At 38.5% G+C, this 7,676-nt stretch overlaps 1 long non-coding RNA gene across 2 annotated transcripts in view; it reads left to right on the top strand.

Annotated features, from left to right (window-relative positions):
• Positions 1–7,676, top strand: part of LOC135579555 (uncharacterized) — a 61,622-nt gene that overhangs the window by 49,996 nt on the left and 3,950 nt on the right. The window lies entirely within an intron of this gene.

The raw sequence follows: 7,676 nt of genomic DNA, 5'->3' as shown, positions 1-7,676 counted from the left end.
TTATTTTAAAGCTGAGTAGCATTTCAGGAAACAGCTAAGATGCATTAATTGAAGTATATTTTTGATATTTCATTTCACTCCATTGCTCTTTTTCTGATGATTCTTTTAAATGTGATAAATACAGAAACTATTGTCTGTGATCACTTTTGAGTATTGGTGCTGTGTTTGAAAGTTCTTGGGAAGCTATAAATGTTTCTTTATTGTCAAAATACTTATGTGAGTGTATAATTCAATTAAAATGTCATAATCATAAAATGTTTAAAGAATCAAACTGCTCTATGCGCTAATTTGAAAAAAAGAACTTTTTAAATGGAACTCCGTGTAGCTTTTGTAGATACTTAGGCCTCTCTTCACTGTTGGTTGAGTTTATTTAAAGAGCTTTTCTAGTCACCTTTGAACCCAAATGATTTCTCCAGATGTACAGAAGTGAACAATGTAAAAATCTTGCTGCTTCAGCAGAACAAGATCCAGCTGGCAGGGAACTGGATCTGCAAGTCATTGGTTACAGCTGTGTTTCGATTTATGTGATGGTTGAAAAAATAAATTACTGGATTAAATGGCTAGAAAGAGGACTCTTTGTTTAGCCCTTGTGTGGGGACTGAAAGTGTTTATGGTGCTGTTTTCTACAGAGCCTTTGCAAAGTAAGCCGGACAAATAGACTTATTCAAAACTTCTCTGAAATGTTGCACATTCAGCTTTATTTCTTTACAGAAGAAACTGTATGTTTTTGTGTAGTGCTGTCAGCTAGCAACCGTTTTTAAGGTCTCTTAGCCTTTGAGGGTGGCGGTAGCATCTTAGCAATGTCTTTTAGGCATTGTAGTTTATCACTGGAAAGCAGTTTCCTTTAGTTAAAGGTTTTAAAATGCATTTCTTGGCATGCACACAAATACATGTAGGGACTCTGTCAAACTCATAACTTCTTAATGGGTTTAATATTTCAGCTTTGTATACCACTTACCTTTTGCTCTACATAATAATGCTGATGTAATTGTAAATCAGGTTCACATTAGTTTACAGAGCAGGCACAATGAAATCAGAAACTAATGCCAAGTGTTTGGATTATCATGTATCTTATTTTAATGTTCTAACGACGTAGGTGAATAATTTCTTCAAGACGGTGATTATGTCTTATTATCTGATATCCTGATTCTGCAAAGATTTACATGCTTAATTTTACTGAACAGTACTGAACACTGTCTTTGCTAGGGCTGCATGGTTCGCAGAGCCCATCACAGCTGTGTTAGCTATTTTGCTAAGAAATGTGTTATTAATAATTGTTTTTAAATTCTTCGCAAGGGTATGGTCCTGTGAAATCCCACGAGCTCCTTTTTCTGCTGAGGGTAGCTTGGGCTGAAGGGCTTGAGATGTAACTTCTTGCAGTCCTGACTCCACTGAAGTCACTGGGCATTTTGCCACTGACTTGTCTCTGGCTACAATTTCACCTTTAGAGCTGGATTTTAATGTTTTTACTTATAACAAATATCACAAGACCCACAAGTGATTTCTCTTAAGTAATGCAACTGCTTGGGAAGTGATAGGCTATCAAACGTGAACAAAAGATTTGCTATTACACCAACAGTAGTTTTAAAGGCTTCTTGCAGATGCTACGGCAATAACAGCAATATAACTTTCAGTCACGACAGACAGTGAGCATATAGTACAGTTTTTAAAGCTTTAGCTGGCTTTTAGCGTAATAGTTTGCAAAGCCAGGAGCTTTTCAGCACTTATATCTGTTTATTCAGCAATATTTCCTAGCAATTATTTTAGGCTGACCATTTAGTTTCATTTTACAGTCATAAAGCAGTCAGTAGCTATAGTCAGGTATCAGTTACTTTCTATTTATTAAAATATTTCTGAAACAGTGTATAAACATGGAAAATTATGGTTATGATTAGATCATATTTGTTGTGCTATCAAGATCTAATTACTTTTCTAAAAACAGTTTGCACAAATCATTTTCAAAGGATTGCCTTTATAAAATCCTACAAAACGCTGACCAAGGAGAGCTAAATACCAGAACAAGAGTTCTTTTCCAAGGCAAAAATGAAATCAAACAAGTTGGCCAAGTTCCATCATAAGCCACCCTCAGAAATACCAGAGAGAGGCTTAAAATATTTTACATAGATTATTTCCCCTCCCCCCTTTTTGATTGTTGTCCCCGAGCAGCATTATTACATTAAGAGCCATGCGACAGAAAGTCATGGTGATGCAGAATAAATAACCATAATGTATCAAAAGCAGACAAAGGTGTGATTGATTTGTCTGGAATTGGCAGACTCTTTCGCTGTGTCAGGCTGTTTCTTTGATCAATGAAGGTATAGCCTCTGACCCTTAAAAAAAAATCAATGAGATTGATTGAAAGGAGAGAGAGAGAGAGCTATGAGAATGCAGCATAGCTTTAACCTTCACTGTCTAGAAAATATAAAATATTCTGGTTTTGCAGGCATTGAACCTGCTATTATGTATTTTCTTATTAAAATGACTTGCTTTCCCAAGCTTGCTTTTGAAACCTCTTAAAACAAGGCTGTAGAAATAGCGTGTCCGAATGTTTCTCACAGATGTTTATCTTCAGATTGCATTGTTAAGAAAATAGGTGTTTGCTTTGGTTGTGTTGTTTTTTTCTATAGCAGAATTCTGTACATTCTGTTTGCAATAGGTACAGAATGCATTTAATTTCCCTTCATAAAATCTAATTCTGATTTGACATATACATATCCAAGAATCGGTACTCAGAAAAATAGTTCAGATCATTTCAGAGACAATATTCATCCAAATAAAGTTACTCGAATTGCCCTTTTTGCAGGATCATGACCAATGGTAATCTCAACAATACCATGAAACCAGCATGGGAATAAAAAACATATTTGGCAATCTTTTTCCAACATAGTCTTGCATTTTTATCAATTTTTATATATCTCTGTATACCTATACACCTAATTAGTAAGGGAAGAGTAAAAATGTCATACTGGAAGATTTATGAAGCAGGATTTTTAAAATAGTACTTGGCACTTTATGTCTGTCTTACTGAACGGACTGCAAATGCGAACTTCACTGTTTAGTCAAAAACAGTTTTATGAAGAGTTGGAATTTTAGTACCAGGCCCTTCCTTCACATTGTGCTGAGGATGTATTAAGCAGTAACACAAAACCATTAGTGAAGTAGGTATAAAAAGTGATCCTAAATAGAAAAATAAATTCATTCGTTATTTTGTGCTTTTGAACCTTAAGGAAACATAGGTCAAAAAAAGAATAAATATTATCATAGTGGTTAGTTTTCACAAATAATTACTCTTTCAATTGAAAATGTCAGTGAAATCAACATCTATTGAATGATATTCATATACTCTCAAAGTAATTCAGGCTACAATAATTTTTGTTGTCATATGTCTGTGTTTTAATAAAGGTCAGGTAAATTGGCAAGTCAGGAAGGAGACAGTAAAATGGCATTTCTCGAGTAAGAAGGAGCTTGCAGAGGGAGAGAAGGATATTGCTTTTTCTCTGTATTTTTATTTGTGTGATTTCCTTTCTGTAACAGATTGTGTAGGCTACACGTATTTTTTAATACTTCATGATCAGGTGGGAATTTCAACTAAGTTACAAAAGGTACTGTATTAAAAAATAAGGCAGAGTCTGAGTGTGCCATTTCTAAACAAGAAATTAAGAAGGTAGATTTTCATGATAGATCTGGGTCTAGATAGCTGTGAGATTTTTCTGAAGTCTTTATCCCCTTGCTGTTCATCGGTGAGGTGAGAAGGTATGAACAATCAGAAAACTATGGTGTACACTGAGACACAGGTCGCACAGTCTCATCCTACTACACTGTTTAAATGCTGCATTAAAGGAATCTAATCCTTTTATTTTGATGGGTATCCCTTTCATGTGCACTGTGATGATGAAACTTTTGCTCCTAGAAAAAGAAGAGGGATGAGGGTGTCGCCTCCGTGTTGGAGCACACTGAGAATATGAAGATGAGAACTGAAAAATCAGAATGTTTGATATTAGTGTTAGGTTCTGATTTTGCTCCAGTAGTGTCTAATTCTTGTCATCACATTCTCTTAACTTTATTAATTTGTATTCCAAAGAATCCTTATCTTTCATACAAAGTTAGTATGAATATTGAAAATCACCTTACTCTTGCTATCTAAGAACCAAAAGGCTCATCCTGTATTAGAGTGGGTTTTGACAGCTGCCATCCACACCCAGCCTCACATCTCCTCCCTCTCTGTCCATAAGCAATAAACCAGAAAAAAAAAAAACAAACAACCTTTTCATCATTATATTTTATTATTATTATTTTGGGGTGGTTTCAGCAATGGCTGCTGCTCTCGCTCCTTTCTCCCTGTACAATAACTGTGTCTTCCCAGCCTGGCTGTGAATGCTGTCCCCTTGTGGAGGAGCCCACAGTCCTCACTGCTGCCTGCCAAACCCAGCACCACCCTTCATCCAGTGTTATTTAAGGTGGTGTCTGGTGCGTTGCATTCATTTAGCATTACTAAAGGACAGAATTAAGGTTCTTTTTGTACCTCTTCCCACTGTCGGCTAAATCTTTCCCAGAAAAGATGCAAAACTGAGGTCATTTTTTTCCATCTGTGAGGGGTCAGTTACTGCAATAAAGTCGCTCCTGGCTGAGGTATAAGCCTGTTAAAAAGCACCTATGCTAGCAGCTGAATGATTTTCTAGACAATTTTTTTACATTTCCACTAATGAAAACAGCTGGGTCATTAAATTCAGCAATCGATCTCCAATTATAACCTGTCTTGGATGGCGCGGTGCCCTGTCCCAGCAGGTGCCCTCCCACAGACAGACCCCCGGCCTCTGCTGTGAGAGATCGATTTGCTGCCCCTGTCCCACACCCACTCCTAGTGCCTCTAGGAGCACAAATTTCTCCCCAAGATTTCATTGCTGTGGTATAGGGGCTAATTCTGCTATTTGGCATTCCCAGTGCTGAGGCTGTGCATTCGGTCTCTCCAGCTGAAGAGCAGATCTGTGGTTAAAAAAAGGTGTGGTTCTGCTTGGAAACAGAGGCAGTGTGTACAGACAGTGATGTAACCATAAAGGTACTGGGATTTTCATTCACTATTATTATTTGACTCTATCAGTAGAATAAATCAAATTTAAGAGACCAAAATTCTGGATACCTGCTACCTGGATTTTTTCTTTCCTTCTGGGAAAATGAGAGAAGGATATATGACAATTGCTGGAACATTTTTATGAAAAGCTTTTTGATCTTTTCAGGACCTGCACAGGAAAAAAAAAAAAAAAAAGTTAAACAGATGACATTGAATCTTCATACAACGAATAGTAATTACAGGCAAGATTTAAAGTGGCTCTGTTTGCATTCAAACCTGATGGTTGTTTTCTCCTTGCATCGCATGGGGATTTACTGTACTGTAGATGCAAAATGTAAACGATTGGGGCATTTGCTGAAATTCAGACATGCATACAAAAATGTCTTTCTCACTTTTCACACTTACCTTCAGACTGAAAATGGATTTTCCTAGTGGTTGATTAACCAGAAATGAGTTGTTCCTAACTCGGTTGAGGGGGGAAGAGTTCTATAATATTGGATTACTGAAAGGAGTGAACAGCTTCAGTTTAATTCAACTAGTCTTCTATTTTTAATCTCCAAGGAAACCGCTGAGTTGAATGTTAATTAAACAGCAGTCTTTGATCCACCCAGCCACTCCCAGAGGCATAATAATAATATATAGCAGCACACGTAGCAAATATATAATAGGTACCTTTAAAGTAGTGCATCTAGCCTTGCCATATTCATATTTGAGATGTTGCTTGCTGACCGATTCTCATATTATTTAAATAAGAAAAGGGAAAAAGAAGGGAAAATGCTAAGTTAAACTTTGATGATCTGAAAGGTAGGGCAGCAGAGCAAGTGTGGGCTCCTATTTTGAGGATGTATAAGGGTTAATGATTAGAAGGGTGGAATCAGGAAAGACCTTAAGCCCAGATCTATGACAGTGGTAATTGAGCTGATTGATTACGACATCTCGTTTCAGACGACTATTGATTTAATCTAGTCTGCAGTCCCATTGGCCCCAGAGGTGCTCCCGAGTGAGGCTCAGCACTTGAACCTGGGTACCCTTCCCTACTTACTGTCTGGATATAAATTTCCAGAATCTGCAGCCATTTATACTCTTTACTCATCTTTATGCGTTTATTCAAAAGCTTCTAATTTCAGCAGGCTAATGTTTTTAACCATTGAGGGGACAGGCGCAGGGAAAATGAGATGGCACAGACTGAAAAGGGTGGGTTTTAAAAAGAAAAAAAAAGCAAGACAGAGAGCTGGGGCTATGTGGCTAGTATTTGCATCTGTTGTTTCTGATTCGCAGAGCTAGCAAAGGCTGCTTTTGGAGGCAGTCCACAAAGCTGGGCTATCAGTAGGCAGTTTGCTGTACGTGCACATTCAATTATTAAAATAGTAGACTTTTTTTTCTGTCTGATAGCCATAGCGAGGTCATGACATTAATTTATCCAGGGTATTGTGGGTAACCATACAGAAAAAAAGCATAAAGGGCACAGATGCTGGAGCAGCAAAAAATGGATGGGTCTGAGCAAAAGGAGATTAAGAGGCGATGACCAATCTAATGTACGTATAGCAGTAAGAAGCCGGCATCCGTCACAGACTATTGATGGCAATAAGTATTTTAAGCCATGCTGTGCGTGTGTTAATTTTTTTTTTTTTATACCTCAGTAAATGCTAAGCTGAATGCTGTAATCCTGTATTTTTTCGGCTTCTCAAATCTGATTTCGGTCTTGTTTTTGTTGTCTCATGCTTGGCGTTCTCCGCTCACTCTCTGTCTCTGTGGGTGTGTGTCTGTCTCCATCTCTCCCTTTCTCCGAGATTACAAACTTAATTGTCTCCTAATTGTCGACTTTCCTCCATCCTTTACCTAAGAAATTAATTACCATCATGACGACCGGTCATAAGCGCGTACAAACTGGGCTTAGGGCGTGTAGCCCGGCGTTTTGGCTTCCTTTCTCTACTCTGGGGCTGCGTGGTGTTTTCTTTTGGACCTTTCCGGCAAGCAGATGCCCTTCACGTTTGCTGCCGCCGTCAGGTTGCCAAAAGGCTACCTGAGCCGGGACTGCGGTGTAGCGCTGCATCCTGGGACCCGGCTGCGCCGAGAGCTTCTACGGCAGCAGGCAGCTTTGAGAATTGGTTGGTGAATGGCGTATCACCTGTCCCCCCCTCCTCTGGTAAATAATTTTTATACCGCGAATCACAGTGGTGTGGTATTGTCTGGAAAAAATAATGCCCAAATACTGTTGGCGTAAAAAGGGAAAAGGCGAAAGATTGTCAACACCGTAAGTCATTAAAGTCCCTTGCCTTAAGAACAAAGGAACAAGGTAAAACTGCACACCGTAATTATGCTCTGTGGATTTTCATAGCCTGTCAGACAACTTGTGCCTGTGTTTCAGTTAACAGCCTTTGTGCTTTGTTTCGTGTTGTGTATTTTATATACCCATCTTGAGTTTCTGTGTGTCTGTGTGTATTCGATGTACGTGTATGTGTGCAGACTGCTCTACCAACATGGAGCAAATACCATACAGATAAATACACGAGTGTAGCTCAAACCTGCATTTTCAGTACTCGGCGTGGTAGTGCGGGTGTATTGCCATTGTTCTTTCGCAGCGCTCCCTCTGATGCAAGCAGCTTCT

This window comes from Columba livia, chromosome 1, assembly GCF_036013475.1.
Source record: "Columba livia isolate bColLiv1 breed racing homer chromosome 1, bColLiv1.pat.W.v2, whole genome shotgun sequence".
NCBI lineage: Eukaryota > Metazoa > Chordata > Aves > Columbiformes > Columbidae > Columba > Columba livia.
Note: the sequence above shows the minus strand (reverse complement) of the source record. Positions and strands in the feature narration are given on the sequence as shown.